General features: G+C 42.7%; 1 long non-coding RNA gene across 1 annotated transcript; it reads right to left on the bottom strand.

Annotated features, from left to right (window-relative positions):
* Positions 1-9,288: 9,288 nt before the first annotated feature.
* LOC126930993 (uncharacterized) lies at positions 9,289-19,918 on the bottom strand. The gene is made up of 3 exons (XR_007717758.1): positions 19,710-19,918; positions 12,091-12,271; positions 9,289-10,382 (listed from the first exon to the last, which is right to left on the bottom strand). It is a non-coding gene; the product is annotated as an uncharacterized LOC126930993 (long non-coding RNA).
* Positions 19,919-21,168: the final 1,250 nt, after the last annotated feature.

The raw sequence follows: 21,168 nt of genomic DNA, 5'->3' as shown, positions 1-21,168 counted from the left end.
TATTGGAGCAACTTGTGAGTCAATGTACATGAAACTCTTAGAATCATGTGTCTTAGCCATGGTATGTGCTATCTAAGTGTTAGTTGCTATCGTTGCCATAATTACTCCTTCCTCCCTTCCAATGACTATGCTTCAGATTCTTTCCTGGTCATCATTTTAACGGAAGGAGAAAAAGATCATGGCATGCTGGGCATCTAAGCCACTGAGTGTGAAACTCCATGCGAGAGGGAAAAAGGGGAGTTTGACAGCCCTAAAGGCATTTTTTGACTGCTTCTCAATTTTGTCTAAGACAATTCAGGGTCTGCACTGCCTCAGGGTGGGAAACAGAGTGACTGAAGTCCAAAGCCTTATGATAAAATGGAAAGACTGTCGTCGGACGTCTGGCCAAGAAGGCAGCTGTCCAGATGCAGGGACTGTGAGTTCTTATGAACTATGACAACACTCACTTTCAATGAACTTTATTTTTCACTTATCAGTAGTTAAATGCCAAAGTTACATTGGATTTTGCACCAAACTGGGAAGAGAGGGGGGAAAAAAAAAACCAGCTCAAACTGATTTGCTTTTCCAGAGGGCTGACTCCTGAGAAGTTACAGCTGGGGAAGCCGGATCAGGAGCATGGGTCAGCGAGCAAACACAGATTTCTCTGATATATTAAGCATTATTATGTCAAGTACCTGACCCTAATCAACCAAGGTCATGAACAAACCAGTCCTTTTAAAATTTTATGAAAGAAACTGCTGTGTGCTTTTCTCTCCAGACTCTCTCACTTGGAATACAGACGTGACCCGGCTCTTCCAAGGCCTCCCTCACGGAGGCATTAGGCCGAAGCCCTGAGCTGAGTTTTTGGGGATTTGCTGCCTCCACCAGGATCAGTGAAGAATATTTTAAAATAAATTTCAATTTGTTTCATCATGAGAGGATGCAATGACTTTTAGCTCAAAGTGGGACAGAGAGGCCTATTAGAGACAGACACGTGATTTTGAGGGGGTACAAATTTTAGCTCATTAAACTTTTCCCAAATTAAAAAGCACAGAGAGGAGTGAAGTGGAAAGAGCTTCACCTTTGTGGTAAGATAGATTTTAGATCCAATTCCAGGTCTGTCCCCTGCACTGTTTCATTCAGGGCAAGTCGCTTTACCCCCTGAGCTCACTGGCATTAGCTATAAAATAATGACAGCACTACCTACCTCCTAGGCTGTCATAAAACCCATTATGATCTGACCCTGATGATTTCCCTCAACTCTAGCCTCTCCCTCCTGAACAGGCCTCCCTTTAAATGCCACTTCCTCCAGGAAGTCTTCTTGGATATCTCTTCTCCCAGTTAAAGTCTAGGTTGTGTACCTGCCGATGAGCCCAGAGCACCTGTGTGGAACCCATCAATAAACTTAGGAGACCATCGTGTTGATGTTCCAGATCACCCCTGGACTATAAACTGTTCAAAAAAAGATCAGGCTCTTCTAATCGCAGCTGCCTCTAGAGCTTAATGCAAGGCCAGACACACATGAAGCCTTCTATATGCTTTTGTAAAATGAACGAAGACTGGTAAACGTTGCTATTCTGTTGTTATTTATATGGTTCTCAGATGAAAGTTACTCCATCCGAAGTCTGACATACTAAAGCATTCTCCAGGATGCTTTTCTGAGTCGCCATGCCTGACTCTAGCCGTTGTCCTCACCACCAGACTATGCCCCTTTATTCTAGACTCCACTTGCCCTTGAAGCTGAGACTACTGGCTTTCTTCACCACCTACCTAAGACACCTCAGCCAGGATTCCAAAAAAAGCTCGATGCCTGCACTCTCCTTGCCCCTGCAGATCTAGCAGGGACCCCTCAATTCTGTCTCTGCCAAATCCTACTCAATAGGATACACAAAATTCACTCTGACTTGCTGTCTTTGAGGGCAGGAAAGACATGATGGTCTTATTGGGCTTTACTGAAGAAAGATCTAACCCAAGCATCCTCTTCTCCTACTGCCCAGATATGAGTCAGATTCTTTAAGAATATATTGGGAAGAGGGTGATTACTTCTCTGAATTGGAACTTGCTCTGAGGACCATGTTGTTCTCCTTTCTACCTCCGTAGGCCTCTCCTCCATTGACCACCATCCAGAACTCCCAGACAATCCCCTTAAATGGATACTTCTCCCTTTTCATGGATTCAGACAAGAGGTTGACATGGTACTGGCTATAATTCCATCAAATGCCCAGACCCTTCATTCTCCATAGCATCACCACAGAGGAGCAGAAGCGCATGGGCCTCGTCCAAACAACCAGGGTAACTCAAAAAGCCAACACCACATTTTCCTCTTATGGAACTTAAACCTGTACACATCGCCTAAGGGAAAATTATCCAAAAAGGTAGACTTTCCCCATGGGGTTTCCATCACGGACACAAGCTTGTTCCTATACAGGATCTCACATCTCCAAAACAATGTGTTCTTCCCACTCTGCAGGGTGGTGAAAACAAGGTTTGATACCCAACTCACTACTCAGACTTGAACTTGACCTTGGAGCCATTCCTTCCCCAGGGGTACATTTCCTTAATGATGCATCATTCAGACTAAGGAAATTCAGAGGAGCTTCATCTGGAAGTCAGCAATGGGGGAACATCTCTGTTCTTCAGTGCAGTCCAGCCTCATGGTAGAGGAGTGCAGTGGCCCAAAGAAGGAACTCTGAAACCAAGCAACCAGGACTGGAAGATGTTTTCTCCCAGCTTTGTGACCTCTTCGTGTTTCTTCCTGCACCTCAATCTCCTTTTCTGTGACATGGTGATAATTATAGTAAGGCCTTAAAGAGTTAACACATATATAGAGCACACCTTAGCAAAGACATGCTGCATGAATTTTAAGTAGAGCTATATATAGTTTTCCACCAGTGTAGACATGGCTATTATTTTTCTGTTTATCTAGCAAATAATTGTTGAAGCAGATATATACACATTCACAGACACCTTCTGAGAGCAAACACTAATTTCCAGAGATAGTACAATCTGGAAATATTTTTCTAAATGACTCATGAGGAAGTCTCAAAGTGCAGCCAGCACAGCAGGCTCACTCCTGATGAACTTTCAACCTACACATTTCATTAGGTGCAAATGGGATTTTCCTGCTCTCTCTACATTTTGGCTGAAGCCCCTGAAGCGAAAACAATAAGTAGTAAGCACCTCTATCCCCAATCCTACAGACACCTGCTGGATCCCCAGGCTCACTAGAAGGTGCCCAAACTGATCTTTCACCTCCCGAGTATGTAAAGGAAGACTTGAAAGTCCCCAAGAGAGCTTGTTGAAGGGAATGCCTGAGAATAGAGAACCCTTGGCTTTTCTCTCCCATGGGAACCTGACATGTGTCCTTGAAGACTTGAGGACATAGCTGAACAGAGACCACAGCCGCCTCATGCTGAGACTATTTCTGAGGTCAGGAACCTGCCGAGAACTGCCAAGAGGGCAGGCGAGGACAGAGGCAGCAGGGGAAGCAGCCTTCTTTTCCTTGGTGGGGTAGAGCAGGAATGCAGGAGTTCCCATGAGCCTGGTGGACACTATGGAATCTTTCCTGAAACTTCTTGAAAGGAGCCCACATTATAGGGTGGCCTGCCAGAGCAAGGAGATATCGGCAGTGAGAGGCTGGAGTACAACCACCAAGATAGCAGTTGGGGGTGGAAGGAGGAAAGTGGGACGCATGGGGTCGGCTGAAGAGCATGCACCAATATCAGTAACGAGTACATCAGAAAAGTCCCAATGCAGAGGATCCACAAACACACATCATGGAAAAGTGTAATGAAGGGCCCAGCATCTGGGCAAAGCCAGTCAAGAGAGAGCCCCAAAGAGCACCAGATAGTTTAAAAAGGCTGCCCATCTTCTGTTTCCCTTTCTGCCCCACTCCCCCACCATGGAGAAACCAAAAGCAGCAAGGCAAATCAGGGAGGAGAAGTGAGTCAGGAACAAGTGAAAAAACGGACCATGAGACCAGACTCTCCTTTCCTATTTTGGGAACCCCAGCAAGGGTCGGGCCTGGGCTGTGAAAATCAGAGATGTGAAGAGATTGAGGCTTTGATTTGACTCTATTGGGTCTTTTCATACTTATAGATGAGTCATAATCCTCAATAAAAGACTCATTTTTGTTGCTTGAACATGATCAGACTACAGAGGCAGACAGGGAGGGAAGGCTGAGTAGAGTACATTTTCGAGGTTGTCATGGCAGAGAAAATGAAGTAGTTTCCTGTTCATAGCTATTGGACTCAATATATGCAAAATACATTTGTTAAACAACACACATGCTAAAGCAAAATCTCATCAGCCCCATCCCTCACTGACAGAGGAGTCTGAGCTGCTGATTCTGTGAGTATGGCACAAATGAACCTAATCCTCAGCAGACAGGTCTTTGCCCTTAAGATTGTTATGAGGAACTCTGAAAGTTTCTTTCTTATACCCCTTTTCTTCCAGCCTGCTGGGTAGAGGAGAAAGTGCCCGTCAATCAATCTCTGGGTCCACAAAGATCTACCCTAAGGATTGAGATCACTGCTCTTAATGACATGACTAGATTGGGAGGCAAAGTTCTTTGTCTGTCCCAGTTTCTTTCTACAGAGAGAGAAGGGACTCTTCCAGTCACAGGGACATTGGATATTTAGTGTTGAGTAGAGGAGGAGGGACCCAATTTAGTTGGGAAAGAAAGTAATTTAAGATCTTTCCCAAGAAATATAAAACTTTCTCTGAGAAGCAAATTTGGAGATTCAGATGACTCCAAAGAGGACTCAAGAATGGAAAGAAATGTTCCTCCCTTTCTCAAAACAATCATACTCATAATCATAATCATGACCATATCATTCCAGCAAATTTCAAGAACTCAGCAAGGTGGTTAGGCATGTCCCTTTTCCTCCCTCTTTCCTATTTTCTACTCTTAGCCCCAGGACAAAGTCAAGTCATTTCTCATCATTTTTTCCACCTTCCTATTTATTCCACTACTCTTTGAAAACAAACCCCTGGGTCAACCACGTCTTCCTTTCACAATGACTCAGGAAAACAATGACAAATTCCATGTGGAAACCAGAGAGCCGAGGGGAAAGTGCTGGCCATTTTCTTCCAGTTCACCACTCTCCTGAAAAACCTTATGGCTTGGTAGAAATTCTGAATTCTCTTGAAATAACCAGAAAAAGCACAGCTGGAATAGCAATAGCTAAATAAAAATGCAGCTGACCTGCTAATATTAACTAGTCTAAAAGTACCATGAAGCATGTGGCTTTCATTATAGCAACAAAGCCACTATAGTATGACAAGCAGCCTGCCTTCCAAGGTTACCCTCATTTACATGATATTGTATTACACGTGGAGTTGGACTCTTGGGTTTAAAGAAAAACAAGAGTTTCACAGCAAGAGGTGAAATGAAGATTTAGGCACTCAGCCAAAGGTTTGAGACTACCCAGAAATGATCTGCGTTCACAGTCACGTGATTCCTCTCTGCTCAGCCCTCCAGCAGCCTGTCATTTAGTCCACTCGGGTGGAACTTTTCACACATGGCCCTTATTACAAGTAATGGTGTACAAGATCAGGGCATCTCTTGATCAAAGCCATATCCCAAATAGCACCTACCACAGGTCTTCAGCATCAACTGAGCTCGTGGTCAGCGAGACAATGTAGTTGGAAAGGGCAGACTTTGGAGTCCCAGAGCTGAGTTGCAAGCCCAGCCTCTGTTCCTTTAATGTTGTTGAATCTTAGGCAAGTTTTTCACTTCTCCAAGCCTCAGTTTGCTAATCTGTAAAAAGATTTACAGGGAGGATTATTACTGCTCTCATATTCAGAGCTAACATTTATGGGCATGCTTATAACACTCCAGGGACTCCACTTCACGTTGTTACGTGCATTATTCTATTTAATCCCCAAAATAATTTGATGAGGAAACTACTAATATTTTCTCCATTTCCAGATAAGGATACTGAGGGTCAAAAAAGCTAAGCAGCTTGCCAAAGCTACCTGATGAGTAAGTGGCTGAGCTGGAGTTTGACCCTGGGTGTGACTCCTGTCAAGGCCTGTGTTCTCACTCTCTAGATTAAGTCAACACTACAACATGACTGTAACATGCAAATAGCAAAATGGTTAAAGGCAAGAGGGTCTACCACTTCCTTGTTGGCCCCTCTCTGGACTTTGGTTTCCTTATCTGTAAAATGAGAGTAGTAACAGCTCCTACCTCATAGGATGGCTATAAACATTAAATAATATATATATGACCTATGGAATAATACCCAGCACATAGTAGTTACTCTGCAAATGTTTATCACTGTATATGTATTACTACAAAACAGCTGACACACAAAGATGATGAGAAATGTGGGAATTAAAATAAGAAACAGAAGAGTATGAGAGGCCACAAAATGACCAACTGCTCTGTGGGCGCTTATAAAACCCTCGTGGGAAACTTGCAGAGATGACCAGAGACACTTTCAGGGGTGCTGAGTTCCTTTGATGCAGAGGAAGGGGTCTCAGACATTAAGATGGGACCATATTTTACACACCTGTTTTACATCTGTAGGTGGTAAAACCAGGAAACAACTGGATAAGAAATGTAATGCTAAACAGATTGATACCTTAGGACCAAAGAGTCAGGCTAGGGCAGTCCCCTAGTGGCCTTGTCCAGGCCCAGGCATAACCTGGAAGCATCGCTTTTGTCTGATGATGTCACTACACAAAGTCACATGGTGACCCTGAGGCAGACAAGCGGGTTGGTGCACAGGAATGGAGCTGACATGCCTTGTTCTTCAACCCCCTAAAGCATGTTCAGATCATACCCATTTCAGAAGGCTGGAAGTGAACCCAGCAAGAGGCTTCTGTGATGATAAGTCTTTGTATCAAAATTGACCTGACTGGGAACTTCTTAGCAAACTTTTCAAACAAGAGAAGGACATTCTCTTAGAGACGTGATGTGAGTGAGGATTAAATGACCTGGTAGAAAATGCAAGCCACTTTTAAATAATTTATGGAATTGCTGTCATCATTAAAACCACAGAGATTTATCAACTCTCATTTCCGAGTAAGATTTGAAGGAATAGATTTGCAGTCTTGAGATGGGACAGGGCACCAATAATGAATATTTATGATTCCAGGCCAGAAACAACTTTGTCTCAGATGGTGTTCCTAGATTTTGCTTCCAAGTGTTAATTTCTGGCTGTAGCAAAGATGGTAGCAAGTAAGTGATCATTTCACCTCTTCCCAAACTCCCTACTTTTTTGCACATGTCAGAGGCAACCTCAGGTTTATAACTTTAATTTTAATATCCGTCTCAAGCTAACCCACAGTTTCCTGGAAATAAATGCCTACCAAAAAAAAAAAAAAAACTTTTAAAGAAAAATACAATGAGGCTGCTTGTGGGAAGGGATCTCTTCCTCAAGAAGCAATATGCAGAAATTACCAAAAAAGATGGAAAGAACATGAACTTAAAATCTGACCATATTGAGTCTTATGTTTCCTTACTTAGTGATTTTCAAAATATAGCCTTATTTTTGCAATACTATAAAAGTAATGCTGATTAGTTACTAAAATCTGGATATGATATAGACTTTAATGTACCAAGGAGATGACAAATTCTCATTTTAAAGGCTGTTGATGATTGCTTCTCAGCCTTTTGGCTAAGATCAAGTGTAAAAGTTGTTGATGAAATTTTTCTTAAGAGGAAAGTGTTTTTTCCTTAGCAAAATGCTTTGAAGAGCCATTTGGCTGTAAAGAAATAAAATAAAATAGGTTCTGAAATATTGTTCAGAAGGAAAACCAGGAAACCAGTAGTAACTTTGTTTCTCTGCATAATGATGCAAGAAGAAAAAAATAAGTTTCTAAGGGCAGACTGAGATGGTGGGGACATAAGCTGGTAGAGGAAATAGGGAGGTAAAGAGAGAAGGCAGGAGGACCAGAGTTCAGGAAAATGGAATGGGGAGGCCCAGGAGAAGAGAGCTCAAGAGAAATTCTCGCTGATGAAAAGGGCTGGGGCTATCTGCATTTAGAAATCAATGGTGATATCCCATATTTAGTTTTAAAGAATTTGCTATGCTCTCCAGCAATGCAATCTCTGTTTTCAAAAACCGTTTGTAAAATTTAACTACACACAAATGCTTTCTGTAAAGGCACTTAGGGAAGATAAAGGAAAAGAAGCAGCTGTGTTTCAGTTTTGAGAAAAGAAAACCACCTGAGACCGAGAAGTGAGATTAAGAATTCACCAAAATCAGAGAACCTAGGAGAAAGTTACCACATCCCACCCCACCCTGCCCCTGAGAACTTTCATAGGAAATGAATAGCTTCTGGGAGGCCGAGGGGGGTGGATCATGAGGTCAAGAGATGGAGATCATCCTGGCCAACATGGTGAAACCCCATCTCTGCTAAAAATACAAAAATTAGCTGAGCATGGTGGCCCATGCCTGTAGTCCCAGCTACTCTGAGGCTGAGGCAGGAGAATAGCTTGAACCTGGGAGGCGAAGATTGCAAGTGAGTTGAGATCGTCCCACTGCACTCCAGCCTGGGCGGCAGAGCTAGAGTCCGTCAGAAAGAAAGAAAGAAAGAAAGAAAGAGAGAAAGAGAGAGAGAGAGGGAAAGAGGAAAGGAGGGAAGGAAGGAAGGAAAAAAGGAAAAGAAAAGAAAAAATTAATAGCGAAGTATTCTGAGTTTCCCTTTACATATGCAAGCCATTTGTATTTGAATAGTAATAGTTGGAGTCATCAATGAGGCTGGCAGAATTGGAGAACACTGAGAAAGGAGACATCTGGATTACATTAAATAAGTGTAATCTCCCCTGATGCAAAACTCTTTCTTATCAAAGAAAGAAGAAAGGTTAGGTAGCATCACCACCTTTCTTGAAGCTGGTGCCATTATCAAAATAGACCAGTAATCATTAAGAAAGCAGCTGGTGAAATTCAAATATAGTCTTTATGGCTAAAAAAATAGTTTTATCTCAAAAGTGATTACTCAGGATGCAGCTGCAAGAGCATGATTTCCTTCTTTACATACAGAGAAAAATTTCCTATGAGATTTTGCAGTGGCAATGGAAAGAGGAATGAATCCACAAGTTCTGAAAGTCTTCATGATTTTGACAAGATGTGATTTTAAGGGTGTGGGGGGCTTAGTTGCTCTTTATACCCACCTCTGTAGTCTGGAAGTCATGCCATTTGAAGTCAGTGGGTTTTAAAGATTCAGGAAACACTACCCAAGGTACCTGGCTACAGGACTCAGCTTGCTGAGAGAGAGTATTCCTTTCCTTAAGATTTCTACACACGTGACAGAGAAATTGTTACACAAAGTTCTGACCATACCTGTGTATCAGATTGTTCAGCCACAGTCTCTTATAGAAAATTGTAATGAATTGCTTTTCAATATGCACCTGCAGCAAGCTCTGAGACAATCCTCCAGGAAGTCTTCCTTAATCCTCCCCAATATGAAGTAGGGTCCCTCCTGTGCTTGAAATAATTCTACAGATGACTGGAAAAGAGGCTGGGTGAAATAAGCCTCTCATACACACATCTCGCTGGTGCAAAAAATACTTGCGGTTTTGGACCGTGAACTTTAAATCATTATAACTAGGCTCAAACACATCTTTAATCAAAAAAGAAAACTTTACAATCAATACATTTTTGCCAATGAGAAATAAGTTTACTCCTGTAGCATAAAAATCCATGCTTCGGGATTCAACAAACTTTTGGAAAGCATTTTCTGCATCCTGCTGGTTGTGGAAGCATTTTCCCTGCAAAAAGTTGTTGAGATGCTTGAAGAAGTGGTAGTCGGCTGGCAAGAGGTCAGGTGAATATGGGAGATGAGGCAAGACTTCGTAGCCCAATTTGTTCAACTTCGGAAGCGTTGGTTGTGATGTGCAGTCGGACATTGCAGTGGAGAAGAATTGGGCCCTTCCTGGTGACCAATGCCGGCTGCAGGCACTGCAGTTTTCCGTGCATCTCATTGGTTTGCTGAGCATACTTCTCAGCCGTAATGGTTTCCCAGGGATTCGGAAAGCTGTAGTGGATCAGACTGGCAGCAGACCACCAAGCAGTGACCATGACCTTTTTTGATGCAAGTTTGGCTTTGGAAAGTGCTTTGGAGCTTCTTCTTGGTCCAACCACTGAGCTGGTCATCACCAGTTGTTACATAAAATCCACTTTTCCTCGCACATCACAATCCAATCAAGAAGTGGTTCATTGTTGTTGCATAGAGTAAGAGAAGATGACACTTCAAAATGACAATTTTTTTTTTACTTTCGGTCAGCTCATGAAGCACCCACTTATCGAGCTTTTTCACCTTTCCAATTTGCTTCAAATGCTGAGTGACCATAGAATGGTTCAGTGGGTGTGGCTTCTTAGTGTCCCCGGTATTTCCTGGAAGGCCTACTCAGGTTGGTGGTATTGGTGTTTAATCGTCCAGAGTGAGATCTGTTAAAAAACAAACAGGCATATTAAAATATTAAGAGTTTATTTGAGAAGACAGCAATTCACACACAGGGCAGCTCCAAACCAGAAGTGGTCAGGGCCCTGCCAAAGAAGTGCAAGAGAAAAGCTATTATAGGCTGAATGCAAAAGTGAGGCAAAGAAAATATTTAATTGGTTCAGATCAGATATTGCCTTATTTGGATTATCTCAGCAGAAAGTCCCTGGTAATATAATGCTCAGTTGGCTTGTGATGGGCTGAGCTGAAGTTTCAATTTCTTTACATAGGAATGCAGGGCGATAGAATCATCCCAGCCTAATGACCTCTTATTAAGTTATTTTAACAAGTTCCACAAGGTTATGGTGAGTGTCAGAGGTGTTCGAACCAGAGCAACTCCATCTTGAATAGGGGCTGGGTAAAATGAGGCTGAGACCTGATGGGCAGCATTCCCAAGAGGTTAAGGCATTCTAAGTCACAGAATGAGACAGGAGGTTGGCACAAGATACAGGTATAAAAACCTTGTTGATAAAACAGATTGCAGTAAAGAAGCCAGTTAAAACCCACCAAAACCAAGAGAGGAGAGTGATCTCTGGTCAACCTCACTGCTACACTCCCACCAGCGCCATGACACCTTACAAATGCCATGGCAATGACCGAAAGTTACCCTATGTGGGTAAAAGGAGGAGGCATGAATACTCCAACCTTTATTTAGCATATGATCAAGAAATAACCTTAAAAATGGGCAACCAGCCTGGCTGCTCTGCCTGTGGAGTAGCCATTCTTTCATTCCTTTACTTTCCTAATAAACTTGCTTTCATTTTACTCTATGGACTCACCCTGACTTCTTTCTTGCGCAAGATCCAAGAACTCTCTCTTGGGGTCTGGATCAGGACCCCTTTCCAGTAACAAGTTCCGAGTGGAGCCCTACCCAGCCTCATCTAACGCCAACCATATCACCCTGAAAATCCAGCATAACTAATTTGTATCATTTAAAAAACAGCCTGTGACAAACCATGCCTCCTGTATGTAACATTCTGGTTCTTGCCATATCTCAGTTCCTTCCCCACAGGTCCATAACACATGCTAGTCCTGTTGCTGCTGAGTAATGGTGATCACTCTGTGGATATACTGTGTCACCTTTACCTCTATTGTCACAAGAGCCAGGAGTAACTGAGCACAGCAGGCTGACCAGGGGCTATAGCAGTGTTCCCATGGAAACCTAATTATTCTAATGCATAAGATACATACTACCTTATTACAGCATTTAGTTATAACAGCCTGAGAGTTGCATTACTTTCAGAAATGCAAGTGCCTTGTGGATCAAGTTGTAAGTTCCTTGAGAGCAGAAGCCACGTGTCAGTCAACTTTGTATCTCAATGAATTTTGGCTGATAAGCAGTGGGTAAATTTTTGGTGAAGGGATGAATGAAACCTGAAGGGGATTGGTAAATATGCCACCCCAAAATATGCCACTTTGGCATGGGACTATTTTGAGATCCGACAGATGCAGAAAGAAGTCTTCCAAGAGCTTCTCTTTCTTAAAAAATCTGACTAAAATCAGAAATTCCCGGGAAATGAGGACTGCCATAAATTGCCTCTCCAAGGGAATTGTTAAGGCCATGAAGAAGACAGAAAGTTACCGCTGAGATGGACCTGAACACACACACCTTGCCAAGACAGCCCCTGGCTTCCATGAAGCTCCCCATATACTTACCTTCCCGTAGTGGACTGCTCTGGAAAGCCTCACACCCCTTTTTTTTTTCCTGTGAAGTCTCCACAGTTTATCATTCTTTGTTTAAAATGGTATATAAACTCTTCAGCCTATTAGCTTCTTTGTATTTTTTTCTCCCGATAATCTGTCTTTTGTCAGTCTAATTTGCAGTGCTCCAGTGAACCTAAAAGGGTAGAGGAAAAAGGGTTATTTTTTCCCCTATAAACTGAATTATAAATTCCATTACAACAGGGTCTATGTCATTTTATCTTCTTAGTAATTAACATAATAGCAGTGTTTAATCGGTCAGATGTGCCCAGGTTAGGGTCTCCAAAGAGAGAGTTGTATATATACATATATATTTCATGTGCAATATTTACAATATATTTATATTTACAATATATACAATATTGCAAAAATCCTAACAGAAACTATAACATTATTCTAAAGATTGCTGTTCATAGCAGGGATTATATCAGTTCTGTGTAGAAAGCTGTTTTTAGCAAATGTTAAGCAGTTCCTATATATGTGTTTATTTACTTCCTATGGCAGAAACAAATAATACATAAATATTATATTACATACAAATATAAATAAAGTCTTTATTATTTAGCAACTGTGATGCTTTTGTAAAGAAAATCTTTCACATAGAAAAAAATAAAAGTTGTTCTTGTTCTTGGTGGTAAATAGTATGGGAACCAGTGCAGTGCAATTCAATTTCAAAGAACTCAATATCACTAAAATTTGTTTGTTTGTTTATGTATGTATGTATGTATTTATTTATTTATTGAGACAGGGTCTCACTCTGTCACCCAGGCTGAAGCGCAATGGCACAATTACACCTCATTGCAGCCTCGACCTTCCATGCTCAAGCCACCCTCCCATCTCAGCCTCCCAAGTAGCTGAGTTTACAGGAATGCGCCACCACACCCAGCTAGTTTTTCTATTTTTTGCAGAGACAGGGTCTCACCATGTTGCCCAGGCTGGGCTTGAACTCCCAATCCCAATCAGATTACCTCAGATTACCCAATCTCAGCCCACCTCAGCCTCCCAAAGTGCTAACTCTTATTAAAAGTTGTGATCGGAACGACTCCGTCCTTAGTTATATGGAAGTGACCTGCAGCAGGTGATGGAGAAGAATCAAAAGACTGACTAGGCAACTTTCAGTTACTTCATATGGATTTCACATTGGCGGAAAAGCAGGAACAAAAAGAACTCTTGATTCATGCACAGTTGATACCAGGAGACAATTTACTGGCCTTCATGAGATCCTCCCTGGAAGAAGATCAATATCAAGGGTGAATGAATCCTATTTCTTCACTTCCTGTTTGTTCAACCAGAAATTTCTACATATGTTGTTGTATTCGTCAGGACACTTCCAATTTCAAGTGACGAAAACTCAACTCAAACTAATTTAACACAAAGGGGAATGTACTGGCTCTTACAACTGAAAAGTTGAAAAGTTGGTTTCTACTTCAGGTATGGCTGGATCCAGGACATCAGATGATGTCCTTAAGATGCACTTGCTCTACCTTCGTCTTCAGGCTCTGCTTCCCTCCTCCCTAAACAAAGTTTCTACACTGGGCAGCGCAAATTATCTCTGCAGCTTCATGTTTAAATGGTTCTTTGATTCTGCAATCTTCAGAATGACTCTCTCAGTGCAGCCCCGTATCAATGACTCTGAAATGACACTGAGTGCCTCTGCTTGGATTAGATGCCCACTACAGGACACATCACTATACTGGGGAGGATGAGGCATGATTGTCCAATCTGGCTCAAATGCTCAGTTGTCTGGGAAAATGGCCATGTGTGTGACCACTCCACAGACACGAGAGGCTGGGATTTCCAACAGAAAGATGCTAGGCAGACAGAAGAGTTGCTTATGCCGTCAGATCAAGATCTGTGTGGAGTGTCCCCTCAACCACCCAAATCACAACCTGCACATATATGGCCTAATCGTATGTTTGTTGTTGTTGTTCGTTTGTTTTGTTTTGTTTTGTTTCATTTGGACGGAGTCTTGCTCTGTTGCCCAGGCTGAGTGCAGTGGCATGATCTCAGCTCACTGCAATCTCCGCCTCCCAGGTTCAAGTGATTCTCCTGCCTCAGCCTCCCGAGTAAGTGGTATTACAGGCACACATCACCACGCCCAGCTAATTTTTGTGTTTTTAGTAGAGACGGGATTTCATCATGTTGGCCAGGCTGGTCTCAAGCTCTTGACCTTGTGATCCACCCCCTTTGGCCTCCCAAAGTGCTAGGATTACAGGTGTGAGCCACTGCGCCCGGCCCTAATCATATGTTTTTGAACAAAAGGCCTAAAAAGCTTCCTCCTAGGTTTCATTCAAAACTGAAACAAAACAAAGCAAAAAAAAAAAAAAAAAAAAAAAATTCACGATTGAGGAAGCCGTGAGATTCCAGGCACTGTATTAAGTTTAAAGACTTCCAAATGTTCAACTTCTAATGAATGATTCACTTCACCTCAATGCCTCTGTTTTAGCAAAAAGTACCTGCTCTTTAAAACAGATTTACCTCTTCAGCTCAGATAGAAATTATAAGATAGAATAATTTAAGAGCTAGAAAGGGCCAAATAACAGTTTTCATCAGGGAAATAAAACAATGCCAATTCCCTGGATTGGATACAACCCAAGAAAAGCCATTACCCAGCAGTGACATATGAAATATCTGCTTTGATTTCATGTGGGAGATTATTTAGCAATGTCAAGACAAAACATGCCAATTCCTGGCAGTTGTCAAAATGCCATTCTGAGTGTAACCCTGGCAAAAAAAAAAAAGAATCCTCTCCCTCTGCAAATGTCACCAAGCTTCTGATGGAAAATGGATAAATTTGCTAGTTTGGGAGAATAAAGAAAAAACGGGAAGGAAGAAAAAGTTTCCCTTTAGGAGCAAACTAGTAGGAAAAGGAGGGAGGAAAGAAGAAAGAGAAGGAGAAAAAAAAGGGAGAGAAGCAGGGAAGGGAGAAGGGTGACCTTTTAGTCTACCCTTCAGATTTATGCTAAAAGTTTGCCAGGTCAGAAAACAGGCTTTGGAATTAAGGGAGATATGAGACCAAGGACCGGCCCTACCACTGAAGAATTACCTACACTTGGTAACTTCACCTTCATTTGTCTCAGTGTCTTCACTGGAAAAATGAAAAATAATAGTACAATTAATAATGGTTAAAAGAGGCAACCTGGACGGGCACGGTGGCTCCCGCCTGTAATCCCAGCACTCTGGAAGGCTGAGTCGGGTGGATCACCTGAGGTCAGGAGTTCAAGACTAGCCTGGCCAACGTGGCGAAATCTTGTCTCTACTGAAAATACAAAAATTAGTTGGGCGTGGTGGCATTCACCTGTAATGCCAGCTATTAGGGAGGTTGAGGCAAGAGAATCACTTGAACCCTGGAGGCAGAGATCGCAGTCAGCCAACATTGCGCCATTACACGCCAGCCTGGGCAACAAGAGCGAAACTCCATTTCAAAAAAAAAAAAGAGAAGCAACTCACGTGCAGTGCTGAGTCTGGTGCCAATCTGCAGAAAGCACAGTAAATAAGATCTGGTATTATAGGCCTATGGAAACAGTATATCCTGGTGCTCCACGGAAAACATTGTCTTTATTTAAATTCATCGACTTAAAAATACCTAGACAGAAACTATGAATAGGCTATGCCTCTTTACTTCATAGAGAGAATGGCAAGTTTTGAATAAAAGCATACTCCCGTTTGACACATGGGAAATAGGAAAAGTCATCTAAACAATCTTCGCATTATCAAGTCTGAACCTTTGCAGAACACTAGAGGTCCCTATTGGCACTCAATCCTCCAGCCCCAGTGATGCAGAATTCAGTGACAATTTTCTGCCTCAGCCCCACTAGATGTTTCTTCAATAAAGTTCTAATACAATTAGTGCCCTGGCATTGATTCGATGCCTGGGAATCATTACATAGAAGGAACACAGTTTTAAATAATCAAACCATTTTCCTAAATGTGCATACATTCTAGAAGCCACCCTCCACTGCCACACGCATAATTAATACCAAAGATGTCTTTTGTTTTCCAGAACCATTGCCTGGTGTTAAGACGATATCAGGGAAAGGGAGCAAAGGTGACAAGGAAGTTATTTTGATGAATTGGGAACCTTAGCTGTTACTTGGAAGCCACGGGGGAGACGCCCTCCAAGAAATTAAAAATAAGGTTACTCTCGGAGTTAAATCACCAAATCAATGGCAGTGCTAGCAACGTGGCTTTAATGGTCCACGTTCCAGTAAGCAGAAAAGTCAGGCTTTTGTCTTCTGCATAGCCAACTTCCTCAAAACACGAGGGAAGAGAATGCCTTTCTGAAGGAAGGCAATTTCTTCTAGTTGCATCTAATCAAAACTTTATTGTGTTGCTATTGGCTGCTGTTTTCCTCAGAAACATGGAATGACTGGGATGACACCTGATTCCCACCAGCTACCAGAACCACCTCCTTAGTTTTAACGGAGTGTTTCTTGACACCAACCACTTCAACCGCATTGCAGCATCCTGTGTTTAACAAGCTTAAAAACTCACAAGCCCACCTGGCATTTCTAACTAGCATTTATCCATTTGTCTGAATGGATCAAAGATTGCCTCATGGGCATAATAACTGACCCGTAGGCATAATGGTTGTGATGCCTGGCACAGGGGGGTATTCTGTTAGGGGAGTGAGAGAGTTGTGGACAGGGAAATCACGTAGCTCAGGAAGCCTCAAACTGCAAAGATATAGGCCGGGCGCGGTGGCTCAAGCCTGTAATCCCAGCACTTTGGGAGGCCAAGGCGGGCGGATCACGAGGTCAGGAGATCGAGACCATCCTGGCTAAACTGGTGAAACCCCGTCTCTACTAAAAAATATAAAAAACTAGCCGGGCGAGGTGGCGGGCGCCTGTAGTCCCAGCTACTCGGGAGGCTGAGGCAGGAGAATGGCGTAAACCCGGCAGGCGGAGCTTGCAGTGAACTGAGATCCGGCCACTGCACTCCAGCCTAGGAACAGAGCAAGACTCCGTCTCAACAACAACAACAAAAAACTGCAAAGATATAGTAGCAGGTATGGGCCAGGCACAGAGAAGCTGAAGGTGGGGTGCATGCGAGACCACAACATAGGCTGGTATTGTGTTTAAGAAATTTCAGAGTAAATGTCTTTAGGCAGGGGATTCACCCAAGTTAGCTACCGTTTCCACCATATTCCATTGCTTCCTATTGTCTTAGACCTGGGCTAATTTAATAACATGGAACATCTGGTCCCTTTGGCCTGAGTCAGAGCTTTTTTTTTCAGGGAGGGTTTGCTAGAAAGTAAATGATTGGGACAATTAGAGAGATTAGAGTAAGATCTGTAGATTTAGATAACACTGTCATAACAAGGTTCATTTACCAATTTTGATCATTGTACTGTGATTATGTAAGAAAATAGTTCTTATTTTTGGGAAATGAACTCAAGTATATAGGAGTAAAGGCATAAAGATAAAAATAACTACAGATGACAATGTCTCATTCCAGATCTGCCAAATAAGGATTTCTAGAAGTAAGGCCCAGAAATCTGCATTTACCATGATCCCCAGGGAATTCCCGTGCACCTTCAAGTCCGAGAGGCACGGACCTGTAACACCTGCTGATGAATGACACCCATTTACCAGTAAAGAAAACGCTGGTCTTTGCTGCTCCCCTGGTTACCCTCAAAAGCCAGAGAGAAGGGAGGATGAAGAGAAGGTCAGCCTCTGCAGACATAGCTGTCATTTATAACTGCTGCTGTTTCCCAGTCAGCGAAAACGGAAAATGGACGGCTGTTACACCAACGTCACTCAAGTCCATCGAGGCAGTACTCCAGGTCCTCCTTTCCCATGTATTGCCTGAGTGTGGCACATTGCCCCCAGACAGACACAGGATGCTGCCCCCAGGCCAACACTTAGAGCTAGAACAGCGATTCTCAGCACAGAGCTAGAAGGGAGTGTCGTTGCTGATTGCAAAAAACTGACTCAGCCTTTCAGTAAAAGTGCCTTAGGGAATGGAACTAGATTGTCCTGTCATAAACCAGTGAACCCAATATGTGAAGCAGAACCAAGCTTCCAGTGCTGAACAAGGGACTGCTCTAGTCACCAGGCACCATCCTTTCCCAAAGAAGGTTTCATAGAACTCTAGCCTGGTAGATGATCTTGGCAAAAAGGAACCCATAATTAAGTAAGTTTTGAAAACACTGTATTTTGTTTCTCCCCCCTTGGAAACTGAAGACGCACATTCACATATTAAGTGCTCTGAAAAGTCATGCACTGAAAGAAAAACCAGTGTGACTCTTGTTTAGCTCAGTATTTCCTGAATATGTTCTTTGATGAGACTCCTTTTTCATTGAGTGCCTATTAATATTTTCTAGAATAAGGTTTCAAAGAAAAAAACTGAGGAAACACTATAGAGAAGAATGTATATTCAAAGGGGAAGTCACTTAGTTCCATAAATGGAACGTTAATTGGAGAAAGAATGGCAGTTGTGAAGCACATCTACAAGTATTGGCAGAGCCTCTGAAGGACTTGGGAAATGGAATTCCATTCCCTGCCAGGAAACTTCCTTAGGAATAAAGGGACTCCTTTGGTCCTGAACAGAAAGGAAGCAATATTCCTTGTCTGCATTAGAGTGGAATATTGGGATGATTAGCTACCAGAAGAGTCCTCTTTGGTCTTTCCCACTTCTTCAACCCTGTATCCACTCCACCAGAAATCTTACCCTACATCCTCAGTCTCAATCTCCCACTTCCCGTGCTGCGACCTCGGCCCATTGCAGCCTTGACTTCCTGGGCTCCAGCAATCCTCCCACCCCAGCCTCCCAACTATCTGGGACCACAGGGAGGCACCACCACGCCTGGCTAATTTTTGTATTTGTTGTAGACACAGGGTTTCTCCATGTTGCCCAGGCTGGTCTCTAACTCCTGGGCTCAAGCAACCCACCCGCCTTCGCCTCCCAAAGTGCTGGGATTACAGCATGAGCCACTGCACCCAGCCTCAATCTCCCACTTCTTACACATCCACTGCCCCTTTGGCTCAAGTTACCTGGACTACTGCAATAGTCTACTTGCTGGTTTCCCTACTTTCACTTTTATTCTCCTGCTATGGTCTGAATATTTGTGTCCCACAAAAATTCATATGTTGAAATTCTAACCCTTAAGGTGATAGTATTAGGAGGTGGGGCCTTTGGGAGGTGACGAGGTCATGAGAGTGGCACCCTCATGATTGGGATTAGTGCCCTTATAAAAGAGGCCCCAAAGAGAGCCCTGAGGTTGCAGCGAGAAGGCCACATCTGTGAACCATAAAGCCAGACCTCATCGGACACTGAATTTGCCAGTGCCTTGATCTTGGACTTCACAGCCTCCAGAACTGTAAGAAATAAATGTCTGTTGTCTATAAGCCACACAGTCTGTGGTATTTTGTTATAACTGCCTAAACAGACTGACACACCTTCTAGTGTATTGTCCATATTGCAGCAAAGTGATCTTAGCACCTCGAATCTGATAAAATCACACTGTTTAAAACCTTCCAAAACCTGTCCTTTTTCATGGAGAAAACACAAAGATAACATAGGCCTGGCCTGGCATTTCCCTTCAAACTCATCTTGACTAATCTTCCACTCACCTGCATGTTCCAGCCACACTCCTCTTCTCCTGGATTCTCTTTGCCTGGAATTCTCCTTCCCATCTCGATTTTGCCTATTTGCTCTTTAATATAGATCATGGTGATCTATGATGGTCATAGTGATCATAGATTCATCACAGAACACTAGGCAAAAATCATTTCCTCCAGGACGACCTTCTTGATTCGACAGTCTAGGTTGGAGCTGCTCGAAGTGCAGTCCATACTTCGGTGCCAATCTACAAATTGTTTCCAATGTGATAAATGTTAAAATTGAGAAATAAGCATTTAGAAAGTTCTACAGTGTTTTAATATTACCATGACATCCAAGCACATGTTCAGTAGACTTGCCTTGTTGAACAGGGCAAAGAGCAGTTCAGGTGTTGTCAAACTCACATGGTCAGTCACATGTAGCACAATTTGTATGCTAGTATCAGTCCAGGCAGATTGAAGGGAAAAGTGGTCCTTCAGCACACAGAGTTAGAGATGCACTGGTCTAGGTCACATTGTCATGTTATACAGTCACAGCACCATGTACCTTCTTTTCAAAGCATCTATCACAGTTGGTAATTTTATGTATTTTTTGTGAACTTTTTTCTTACTGTCTGTCTCCCACACAAGACTCCTAGCTTCCTGACAGCAAGGACCAACCAGGCTTGTTGCTGCTCAATGTCAAATCCTTCTAGTCCAGCACAGTACCTGGGACATAGTTGGTGCTTAAACAGTGTGACTCATAAATAAGTGGAAAGCGTATAAGTAGTGAGCCTTGTTGTCAATTTGAATACTGTATCGCCCCAATGCCATTCTCAGCATTTACTGAGTTACCTGTGGCTTATATGTGAGGATAAGGGTGAGCAATGAGAGAGAGATGAGAGAATAATTATTCCATTTTATGAACTCAACCAGACCCTTTCAGATCACATTTCAATGGCATAATAGGTATAAAATGAGTAGTGAACAACGATGTTTTAAGGGTACAAAGGAACGCTTTGTCTTTGATAACCCATATCTATGACCTATTGTCACACATCACGGGTATTTGGTTTTATTTGATGTTTATATTTGACTCTAATTAAGGAACATCATAAAATTTCATGACCCTCCCAGCAACAGAGCTCATGCCAGCTTTCGGTGGTGTTGTGTTTCCTCGCCCAGTTCTACCCTCCATGCCTTTGTTCACAGCTGTTTTGCTGATAAAATGGAGAGAAAGAGAGCTGGTATTAAGCTGACAGCTTGCTTCTGGCAGCTGCTGGACCTCAGAGCATAATTTCCTCCCTGGTGGGTTATCAAAATCAAACACCCTCGACTAATCAGAATTTCAAAGGAAGCAGATATCCAGTTGAATTTAAGAGGATTATTCCAAAATGGCTCTGAGTAGGACATTGGACTTTTGCCCCCCTAACTATTTGCTCAAACAGGCATTAGAGGCAGCTGGAATATTAAACTTTTTCCAGGAAAGAGA

Source organism: Macaca thibetana, chromosome 11 (assembly GCF_024542745.1).
Source record: "Macaca thibetana thibetana isolate TM-01 chromosome 11, ASM2454274v1, whole genome shotgun sequence".
Lineage (NCBI taxonomy): Eukaryota > Metazoa > Chordata > Mammalia > Primates > Cercopithecidae > Macaca > Macaca thibetana.
The sequence above is the reverse complement of the archived record's forward strand: the minus strand, read 5'-3'. Positions and strand labels throughout refer to the sequence as shown.